This window comes from Dioscorea cayenensis, unplaced genomic scaffold (assembly GCF_009730915.1).
Source record: "Dioscorea cayenensis subsp. rotundata cultivar TDr96_F1 unplaced genomic scaffold, TDr96_F1_v2_PseudoChromosome.rev07_lg8_w22 25.fasta BLBR01002003.1, whole genome shotgun sequence".
Lineage (NCBI taxonomy): Eukaryota > Viridiplantae > Streptophyta > Magnoliopsida > Dioscoreales > Dioscoreaceae > Dioscorea > Dioscorea cayenensis.
The window spans coordinates 19,212-31,761 of NW_024088394.1; the positions used below are offsets into that span (position 1 = coordinate 19,212).

The 12,550-nt window shown below is 31.3% G+C and overlaps 1 pseudogene; it reads left to right on the forward strand.

The window, feature by feature from the left end:
• The first annotated feature begins 3,051 nt into the window (after positions 1–3,051).
• On the forward strand, positions 3,052–5,007 carry LOC120257300 (annotated as a pseudogene).
• Positions 5,008–12,550: the final 7,543 nt, after the last annotated feature.

Sequence of the window (12,550 nt, forward strand, 5' to 3'; positions counted from 1 at the left end):
CAAACCAAAGCAACTTAAAGTAATAAGCTTTGGTGATCACACTAGCCAAGATAATTCTTGGAAACGAAAATTGAAACGTTTAATAGAAAAGAAATGAAGCAAAAGTAGGCCATATTGCATTGAATAAGGCGAAAAGGAAACTTTAGTTAGGTTTGAAGATAAAAAATGAAGGGTTAGAAGCGGTCAAGTTTGCCTTTTTTTATTAGTACATTTATACATTTTTATTTTTTTGCTTCCCATGTTTTTTACTTCTAACAATGTTGCATAACAAAATAGAACCTAACCAAAGGGTCTTTGGTCCAATGGCATTGGCTCTATTGTGTCAGATTTGCTTTGCGGAACTTTCATTACTCAAGTTCAAAATACACTGGAGGCAGTGATGCCAGAGAATCCTAATGTGCAAGAGAGCTTGCAACCCAATCCCCATACCACTGTGTAAAGGCACATGGCTAAATAATTAATTCAAAATTGTGCGTATGTTTATGACTATATATGTGCTTGTGGCATTTGCCATTAATAAATAAATAAATAAACAAAACAAAACAAAAGGCATTGTCCAATTTCGTATTTTAAATAAAAAAATATTTTTATAAAAATAGAAAATATGGAAAAAAAAAAAGATAATTTATAGTTTTTTTTAAATTTGGTATACATATGGATATATTAAAAACAAAGATATAAGATAGGATTTGAACCTATAGAATAATAAAAAACCAAAAACGATACTTTCTATATATATATCTTTATAATGAAGAATGAAGAAACACAAAAACAATGTCATGTGGTCTTACTGCTGTAGGTCGGTCCAGCGCCAAATCGCTAGGCTGCGGCTGTTAAGCCTTGTTTTTTAATTTTTTTTATAAAAAAATTAAATATATATATACATATAAATAGATTTAAATATATTTAATTTCATTTCTTCCTCTTAGACTTCCTCTTAGACCCTTTCCCCTTCCAGTGCGCTCACCCTTGCCACCAAATCCTTTTCCCCCTACCCCGCTCTCACTCCTTGCTACCAATCCATTCTCCCTCTTCTCCACACATTACCCTTTATCCTTGCTCTCATACCCCGTCGTTGCCAAACTACCCTCAAACTCCAATAACAATATGGTTTCGGACAAGATCTCCAAGATTGACTCATTGCAAAGGCTGCTTTCATCTCTGGTAATTCTGTTTTATCTTTCTGGTATTAGAATCTAGTGGTCAAGTTATTTAATTTTAGGATTTGTTTTTATTGGGAAAAAAATGACTTCAGACAATTAGAATAAGAAGAAAATTTTGTTGTTTGGTATTTAATTTGATGAAGAGGTTGAAATTTATTATAAAGATTTAATTTTTGCGTGTTTCTCCCAATTTTTTTCTTAGAATCGGAAGATATACTTTGTAGTATTTATTTGTAAATAGAGTTATGTTTCAAAATCAATGGACTTTCTAGTATTGCATGAGAGTGAGCCTTCTTGCGACATAGAGGAAAAGTTGTAGGATGAGAGAGACTTATAAGCAAGGGAAGAGAGGGGTTAGGCTTGCGCCATAGAAGGGGTTTGTCCAGGGAGAGGGGGAACCAAATCAATAACAACTGTTATATTATAAACTAACAATTGATTTATGAACATCTCTAGATTTAAAATGTAAAGGTGTTCTTCTAAGTGAGCTAGGTTAACATGAACACTTTAATACATAAATTACACCACCATGAAAGAGAGAACTAAAGTTATAATTTTATATATATATTTTTAAATTTCCTTAAGGTTTTTTTATGGCTTCATAATCTTATTCAGATATGTAATTTTTTATAAGCTGATATAAGTCCATCTAAAGTGGTGTAAACAGCTCAATTCATGTCATGTTTTCACTTAGTAATATTCCCCAAGATGAACAACTAGGTCGTTAAGAAAAATAGAATGTGCACAAGCTTCAGTAAAGCAAGTGAAAATGAGACCCGTGTACATGTGACATTGAGACTATTCATATATAATTTTATTCATACTCTTAAAAATATATTTTTACTTTAATTCAAACTATTATCATATTATGACATAAACCTAAATACCAATAGACACCGCCTAAAAAAACATAAAGCTTTTTCCAAGGCATACAAGGAAACATGAATTTTGTTAGAGCATGTGAACATTTCTTAGGGTGGGTCATTCCACCACGGTTCACTACTGTAGAAACAAAGGCCAAAACAGACCCCCCACCCCAAGGTGGTCCCCTGGTTGTAGTCAACCATGTACCTCCAATAAATGGGCCCCACCATGCAGGGCCCCCACAACGGCTGTTTTAGTCAACAAGCTAGGCGAAACGTGCCATACCAACATTAGAAACAATCACACTTGTCATCCAACAATTGGCCACCCACTCATCAACGGCTAACCCGACGCGTCTCACCCCTTCGGGATGCTCTTCTCAATGGGCCCCACTTCTTTGAAAGCATCAGGCGCGATTCCGGGGGACCCCACACCGCCCGATCTCACCATCCACCAACGACCGAGACAATCGCCACCGTCCATCTCCTCTTACCGTCGGATCATCATCGTCCCACCACCATCGTACGGTCCATGAGCGTTATTGGCGCGCAATGCAGTGAAGCGCGTGTAACTTCACTATCCTCCTCTCTCTGACGAAGCTGCTCCTCTTGTCAGACTAGGAATATATATTTGCCAAAACAACCCCCACAAGTCTTCTTTGTTTTATTCAGTCCTTTTTGGAACTCATTTTGTTGTTTTCTCAAAACCTGTATATTTTATTAAATATAGATATTTTCTAAGTTAGTTTATAAATCTTAATTTTAGTAATGTGTATGTCCCACATCTTTTTTTAAAAAAAAAATTAAACTTTAAAAAAATTTCCAGAGTTGGATGTATTTATTAAAAATCCTTTGTTTTTGATTTATTTTGTAATTAAAGGACACATGCAAATAAATATAGGGACTAATAAAGAAATGACACTAAAGTCCAGGGGGCTAACAAGTAATTTTCTCTGAAATTTATAAAGAAATGGAGAATGAGACCTTTCTTCTCTGTTTGGTGCTCCAAACATCCGCCACTTACAAAAGAAACTATGGGAGGAGAAGGTGGAGAAGCAAATCTTTGGTCAGTCCTTTTGTTCTCATCTTGTTCGATCATGTTCTCATTTTTGGGCTCTTGATTTCATGTTGTGTTGTTCTTTCTCTGATTTTCTGTGTATTTGAGAATTTTAGATTGGTATTGTGTGTGCTACTTTTGATGTTGAAAATGGAAGAAGTGGAAGAAGCAAACAGAGTTGCAGTGGAGAGCTGCCATGGAGTTCTCAACCTGATCTCACAGTCCAATGAGCTTCCTTACAGGACTCTAATGGCTGAAACTGATGAAGCTGTGTCTAAGTTCAAGAAAGTCATTTCTTTGCTCAGTCATGGTGTGGGTCATGCAAGAGTTAAGAGGTTTAAAAACTGAAGAGTTTTTTTCCATTTGATCAAAAACCAAAACCAAACTTTCCTTGATTACCAGTTACTGTTTTCCACCTCTTCCTCTTCTTCTTGTCAACCTCTTAGAGTACTCAAAAATGTTCATCAAAAACCAAATTTTTGGATTTGAGTTCTGCTTCTAGGAATGCTCTGCAACAGCACCACCACCAACAACAACAGCAGCAGCAGATGAGGTTTCAGGCTGAAATGTTTAGGAGGCACAATAGTGGGATTAATCTTAAGTTTGATAACTCTAGCTGTACTGGGACTGGTTCCTCAACCAGGTCCTTTTGTGTCTTCATTGAGCATGGATGGTAGTGGTGCTAGTTTGGATGGCAAATCATTTCATTTAATTAGTGGCCCTCAATCATCTGAACCTGTGAATTTACATGCAAATACTCAGAGGAGGTGTCTTGGTAAAGGGGAACATGGGAGTGGCAAGTGTGCTTCGAGTGGCGGTGTCATTGTTCGAAGAAACGGTTAGTTTAAGTTGCTCATTCTCGTGGATTTTTCTTGTGGCATTGTAGGAAGCTTGCTCATATCAGTGTTATTGTGTTTTATTGAATTGATGTTAATGCCTTTGATGATGAAAATGTAGGAAGCATAGAGTAAAAAGATCAATTAAAGTTCCTGCTATTAGTAACAAGCTTGCCGATATTCCACCCGATGATTTCTCATGGAGGAAGTACGGCCAAAAGCCGATCAAGGGTTCTCCGCATCCCTAGGTATATGATTTATTCAGTTGACATTGCTTTTAGATATAATATCTAATCGGTTCGCGCTAATTGTTTATGCAAGCTGTGCTTGAGTGTTGATAATTGCAAATGTTGCTCTTATTCATTGCTTCATCTCATTACCGAAAAATCAATCATTACTTGTCTTGCGCATTCCAGTGATTAGCATGAGTGAAAGTCTTTGTATGTAACAAATGTGTCGGGAATTTGTTGTGGTTGTTGTTTCTGAGTACATTTGAGATACATCTTGTATAGTTCGATGTTGTTTAAATTGAAGCTAATGGAATACGAGTTCTAATTTTATGCAGGGGATACTATAAATGTAGCAGCGTGCGAGGCTGCCCTGCGAGGAAGCATGTCGAAAGATGCTTGGAAGATCCATCAATGCTCATTGTCACATACGAGGGTGAGCACAACCATACGAATTCAGTAACGCAGTCTGCGCACACATAGATGTGGTTTTTGTATCCTGCTTCAACCAAATGCTAGGCGGCCCGGCATTCAATCACTCTTTCTTCCTCTAACATGTACATTTTCAAATCAAGAACCATCAGTGGAATGCGAAACGGGATCGATCTGCTAACTGTAACCAAGAACAATCGATCGATTATTCGGTGTGAACCAAGTGCTTTTCCAATGCATTACTTTCATGTTTCTTTTTGGTTGATGAAGTTTCCATGAAGTTGTACAACATGATGACCAACCTTTTGGTGAGTGAAGTTTCCATGAATGCATGTCTGGATCATTGTTGAACATGTGCCTGATACTGTTGACTAGGAAACTTGGAATTCATGAGTTTTGTAGGGATTTGCAGGTGAAGGAGGCAATCAAATAGCGCTTTCCTGAATTTTTGTTTTCTTTTTTTATTTTTATAATAAAAACTTGGAAAATTTTACTGAGGTCCCGTTAGATGCAAACCGAAAAGGTTGGGTAGTGTTGTGTGTCAATTTTCATAGATTGGACTAGTTCTAAGCGTAAAAAACCTTTTAATAATAATAATGTGCATATCAATTTATTTTAATAGTACTATTAATGATATGCTCTAAAATATGTTTAAAGTATCAAATATATTTTCTCCCGTCCACACAAGCTCACAACAAAAGAAGATAATATCAAAGGTTATTATAACTCAAGATCAACTTATTTTTCTTCTTTGTTATTTTAATAAAAAGTAGATAAATCACATTCATTGAAATGAGAGAATACAGACTAACACAATCATAATACAATCTAAATAAAATAACTAAAAATAAAAGCAACATCCATTTGGCATGGAGCAACATCAAATAAATCAGCAAGAAACACAAACATAGGAAGAGAAACAAACAATCGTTGTATTGGGTGACAATTAAGAGGGATTCACTCCAGACACCTACTGGAAACTATGAATTTATTCCTCGTCCGGAATGGATGTGGCCTCATCTGAATTCGCCACTACACTTTCATGTGATGCAAGGAAGTTAAGGCTGCGCTTTGCAGTAGTGGGAGAATCATACAATTTTGTTCCCTTGGACATAGGAGTTGCAGTCATCCAAAGAAAAAGCATATGATTAGTTTTAGTAATTATCAATATTGGCGGGAGTGACTTCCCTTGGAAGATTCCTTCTTTTCAATTCAAATTTTTTGAAGGCCAAAAATCAGATAGACTGAAAAAAATAAATAATGTTAGGCTCACGAGAAACTTGTTTCTTTTTTTTTAATATACAAGAAAGCTAGTGAGAAATTTTGCCATTAGCAAAATCTTGGATTGTTTGGAAGTAGAAAAAATGCAAAATAAAAAACAAAAATGAAAAATATAAATAATTGTTTTTGTCGAGAGAAGGGGAAAAAAAAATCAAAGAATAGTTATATTTTTAATTATTTTTCAGTTCGTAATATATGAAAATCTATTTAAAAAATAAGAAAACAAAAATTAATAGAAGTAGTAGGAACAACAATAATATGAGCTAACAACAACATTAGAAACCCAAGGTCAAAATCAAGATTGTATAGGCATCTCTGATTCACGACCTCAAATTTCTATCCCAAATCCCAAATTTGGTACTGCTATAGTAAATTATACTTCAACCACAAACCTTAAATTTTACCATGAAAAAGCATATTCTCAAAATATTCCTTCCACATCTTTTTTTTATTTCCACAATCTAGGAGGAAGTGGTGTTGATTTGCCAGAATATTAGTTTTAATATAATTAGTTTTTACATTGTATTAGTTTTTATTAAGGTTATTTTCAATAAAATTTTAACTATTCCAATTTCATAAATTTATCATAAATTAATTTAATTAATAATAATATAATTAATTAATTAATTACACACAAATTAATATTGTAGGTATATAATGACTACTTATAATTATATTAATGAATTATTAACTTTATAATTTTAATTGCAAAAATAATAAAAATAAAAAAAATGTTTAAAAAGCTAATATTTATGTGGGACCCCAAATTTTGGGTCATAGTATGACCCAAAATTTGGGGTCATCCTATGTCAAACCCCAAATTTAGGGTCAAATTTGAGTGTGGGTTTAGGTTTTATTTGTAATTCATTAAATTCTTCATTTTCTTCACATACTATTTCTCTAATTAATAGGGATGTTTGAATTAAATCATATTTCTTAAAAATAATTACTACATCACCTTGAATTATCAACCGTCATGATTGATGTTTAACGAAATTCATTCCTTAAATAAATTTAATAGTTTCATTTTCTTTAAAAGGTTTTATCCATGTTAACGGTAATGCATATTTTTGAGAATTTATACCTATGATACAATCTGTTATTTTTTTTTTGTTAATAATATCTCATTTTCAAAGGCATCTTTTACTAAGAATTTTTGTAACACTTTTTTTTATATTCTTTTGGGACTATTTCGGATGCAATTAATATAACTTCTATTGGCTCCAGTATCTATTATTCCACTAATAGTAGTTTTAATCCATCAGAAAATTCTATCAAAAATTCAACATTCAATAAATTATTATCTCTATACCAAAAAGGATGAATTTTTAATAATAAATCCAAATATCATAATCACATGTTGTTTATAAAATTGTTCTCCAAAGATTAATTGCACATTTTTTTTTCTCTAATCATATCTATCCGTTTTTGAGGTGGTAATAAATTTTCTAAAGTTCCAATAGGTTTTATTATTTTTAGAAAAATTCCATATTAAAAACCTTCTAATATGATCTATATTTTTTATTATTTGTATGGGTGGTGATGGTTCATCTAATTTTTAATCAAATATCCTAAAATTTATTTTAACAATATTTAGCTTGAATTTTATCCCACTTTAATTCTAAATATTTTTTCCATGTTTTAAATTATTTTGGGTAAATCTAATTTCTTCAGCTTTGTCTAAATTCCTGAAACGACTATCTTTTAGAATAAGAAATTCATGTTTTTCTTCTAACCAGGTTAATTGTTATTCCTTTAATTGATCTTGTAATTTATATGGATTAAAATTATTATTTGTCATCCTACAATCTAAATTTATTATCATTCTTTCTACTGTTATTGAATCTACACAATTAAGTAAATACTTCATTTTTCTTTTAAAAATTCTCTAGGAAATTTCATCATATATTTTGGTGGTTTATTTAATTCCTCTTTTGTCCAAACTGCAAATGGAGATATTGATTTCTTAATTTTATTTTCTTTTCCTAATGATAAATTTTTCATAAAATTACATAATTTATTCACATCATTACCTTCTTTGTTCTTTTCTATATTATTTTTTTATACAATCTAGATTAACTATTATAGTTTCTATTTTGGCTAAATAAATTTCCATCACATCACAGTTAATTTTTTGAAAATAAAATCTATTTTTTCCATTTATTTATCTAATTTTTTTTATTTATTAAGAATTTCAGATATTTTTCAAGTACTTGTTTTCCGAGGAAAGGTGCAATGTCTTCCCTTTCTAAAAGGAGAGAAATTATTGGACCAGGCTAAGCCTCCCTTTTCTAGGTTAAAGACTGGTTTCTCTATTTTGAATGATATACTGAAAATTGAAACTTTACGAATCTTTTTTTAATATATTAAATGCTACTTTGTAAGTGATACTACTTCGTAAGCTCTGTAAGTGATATTTATTAATTTTATTCATTAATTGAATAATATATAATTTCTATTAATTCATAATATAAAGTCATACTGCTAAATAGACTTTTCCTACGTTCTACTTTTTCTTCTAATATATATGAAAGCATTATATAAATTTAAGTACCTACTTGTAATTATATCATATAACTTTATTGTAGAGATCATATAGAGAAAATTAATATTTCAGATTATTTTTTTTGTACAGAAATGAAAATATAAGAACTGAATTTAAGAACACTGAACTAAACTTTGCAAAAAAAAACTTCAAGAAAGACTACGGGACTCTTCTCCAGACAAGAACATAATAGAAAATGTTATTAATTCTTATGTTTAGTAATCTAAAGTCAAGAATAAGTTCAACTAGAAATGGTTCTAAACACCAGTCATTATGTTTAAATCTCACTATTCCCCTTCTTCCCACTTAGGTAATTTAGCAGATACAACTTAGTGATCAAACAAGGACACAACAATTTAGCCGGTCAAGAGCCTATCCTCAACTCTAAAAACTAAATAAAGAATTTTATAACCTATGAAGATATAGTTCTTGAACCAGAAAGGAGACCCCGTAAGAGATCTACCCCTTGAAAGTCATAAGCCTTCAAAAGAGGAGAAGTTTACCTTGGAGTATTAGGGGATAGGTTGTACCTATAACCGGAGGTGAGGGTGTTAAGTGAAGGAAGGTGGAAGAGATGAAGAAGCACACATAAACATTTATTTATTTAGGGTGGGAGGAGGAAGAGGAGAAGAATAAAGCGAAAAATATAATTCTTATTAAGAAATCATGGTTTGAGAACTTCCTCCTTGGATGTTTTCTCCTCTCTAATTACAAACACAAGAGAGTCTAATATAGACTCCAGAGACTTAGACCCTAAGTAAACCTAACTGTTATTTACAATTTAACTATGGTCAAGAGACTTAAACCCCAAGTAAAAGAGACTTAGCCTTTAAGTAACCTAACCCATGGTTTACCAAAGACTAGGGTCAAGAGACTCACTATTTGCTTTTAGAAAAGCAAATATAAATAGTACTCCACTTTTAAAAAGAAAAACCTAAAAACTATAAAAAATTATAATTTACCACCCTAAAAAAACCATAAAAAAGGACAAAAATAGATGTAATAAACGTTTTAGGTATCATGTATTAAGGCATAGAGTAACATGTAACTAATGCAATTTATCTCTCTGTAGAAAATGTGCAGAAGAATTATTTAATTTTAACTTTGAAAATATTGATAGAATAATAAGAACTCCAAAAAATTTAGGTAAACCTAATAATGAAGTAATAAATCAACTTCTTATAAAAATAAAAGATTTAGAGAATCAAATTGAGCAATTAACTCTCGAAAATAATAAATTAAAAGATATTAAAAATCTTAAAGATAAGGGAAAAGGAATTCAAATAATTGAAGAAAATTTTAGAGGAGAAGAAATAAGAATTCATGACCAAAATAATTAAAAATTCATCCTTTTGGGTATAGAGATAATAATTTATTGAGTATTGATTTCTGGATAGTATTTGCTGATGGATTTAAATTATCTATTAGTGGAATAATAGATACTGGAGCCAGTAGGATTTATATTGCATTCGAAATAATCCCAAAAGAATATAAAGAATAAGGCCTTGTTTGGATGCATAGTAAAATGTTCTGTAGGAATTTTATTCCATAGGATTCAAAAATGATTCCTATGGAATTTACTACAGGAAAAATTCCTACGGAATGGTGTTTGGATGCACACAGGAATTTTTGAAGCATCTTAATACCAATGTTATTTGAAATTACTTAATTAATGGGAAGGCTTTAAATGCAAAGTTTGGAAGCATATCTATGACCAACTTGTTTATGAAATCATAACTATAAAATATAAAAGCATTTATAATTCTTATCTTACATCTTAATGATAATAATAATAATAATAATAATAATTGAAATTACTTAATTAGGGAAAACTACAAGCTACTTTTTCAGATCTCTCATCTAATATTTTCCATTCTTCATTGTTTCATTGTTTTGAAATCCAAATCCAATCAAAACTTTATTTTTCATTAGTTTTAAATATATATATATATATATATATCTATATGATCATTAATCATGGCAGAAGACAAATCTTCAAGGTATGTTCACACTCAAACAAACCCACAACAAATACAGTTAGCTAATAACAAGCATACAAGTTTGTTAACAGATAATTCGATGCATGGTTTAAATAATATATTGATGAAATAACAGGACTGTTAGGGAAGAAAATGTTGTTTTGATCTAACTAGAACCATGCAATATATCATTTCATATCAGTAGAAAACTTGGAAATACAATAGTTCAACAAATACCAATTCATAAGATCACATATTTCATTACATCATATTATATATATATAGAACCGAATCTAACATCAAAAATAAGCAAAAGAACAAATTAAGAAAGAGACATGCACAGAAGGAACAGCTTACATATCTTCACCTTTTTGTTTTTCATGATGTGTACACACTCAAGACATTACTTCTTACCTTTTCTTTTCTCTTTCACAAAGAAAAAGATCAATGAAATGACTGAGAATGCAGAGAAGCATGCAACAACAATACAATATTCTATAGACACTCAAAGAATTTTCATAGAATTCACAAAGAACATATACAACTACAATTGATGTCCAAATTTTAAGCATCACAAGCACTAGATCTTCATCTTAACTATTTGCACAAATGTGAAGTTTAACCTGTGAATGAATCCATGGACAAAGAAAGAGAGAAAAAATTCACAAGATTTAATCTTTCTTGCCATATTATAGCAATAGGTAAAAAAAACTCCAGTCAAATGCTCACAAGCTAAGTAAACCGGAGATGGATTTGCTACCAAAATCAGTAGGGTCCTTTGACTCCTTCTCCAATGGGCGCAACGGGGAAGAAATGGGAGGCAGAGGGAGTAGAAGGCAAGGAGAAGATGGAGGCGGAGGAAGGTGGATTTAGTGGGAGGCGGGGAGAAGATGAAGGTGGAGGGAGTGGGAGGTGGGGAGAAGGATGTGGCGGCCAGTCAAAAAAGCCCTAGGTTTTTTATCCCAGCACCCACACGAAAAATAAAGGAAAATTTTATTTTGGCTTCACCTGTTTGAAATATTCCTTTGGAATCATATGATTCCATAGGAATTTTAACATGTAAAAAGTTTGTTCAAACACCCATTCCTATAAATTCCTATATAGTACTAAATTCCATAGGAATGGCCACTATTCTTATGGAATTTGCTGGTATCCAAACAAGGCCTAAGTGTTACAAAAATCCTTAGTAAAAGATACCTTTGGAAATGAGATATTATTAACAGAAAAATTAATAGATTGTATTAATGGTAATGTATATTTTTGAGATTTTATACTTATGGTACAATCTATTAATTTTTCTGTTAATAAAAGGAGTACCCTTCCTTGTAATCATCCTTGGCTTGAGTTTGCAATAAACATCTGCTTTTTGTAAACATTTCTCTCAAGACTCACTCTTCTCATCTCTCTTTCATTCATTTAGCTTCATAAATACTGTATATTTTTGAGATTTTATACCTATGATACAATCTATTAATTTTTCTGTTAATAAAAGAAGGGAGTACCCTTCCTTGTAATCATCCTTGGCTTGAGTTTGCAATAAACATCTGCTTTATGTAAACATTTTCTCTCAAGACTCACTCTTCTCATCTCTCAATCATTCATTTAGCTTCATAAATACTTTTGAAAAAAATTCAAACAAAAATTTATATTTTTTTCAAAATATTTACTTTATAAAATAAACGACCTTGTTGTGTTTTTTCTTAAAAAAAAAAAATTCATGTAAAACTACCGCAAAAGTTAAAACACAAAACGGCTTAATAGAAGCATGTTTGAAATATTTAAATTAACTACTTATTTTCATAAGTATTTTAAAAAATTGATTAATATAAAATAGTTTCAAATTCTTATGAGAAAGCGTTAGTAAAATAATTTGCTACTATATGGTGTCAATGTCATGCCATTTGTGCAACAACTATATTTTAGACTACGTTAGCTTGGCGTTTATGGTCCGTATGCTCTATTAACATAAATAATTAAAAATTTATTATCATGCTTTATATGTAATAGGTTAATAAAAATTTTATATTGTACAAAGAAAACTAAATTTTCTTCAAATCTACTAGAACTCTAATATTATTTCTAAGATGTATCAACTGAAAAAAAAAACAATATCTACGTACCTCATAATGTCTTAAACTTTTATTTAGTCCAACTTTATATAAATATG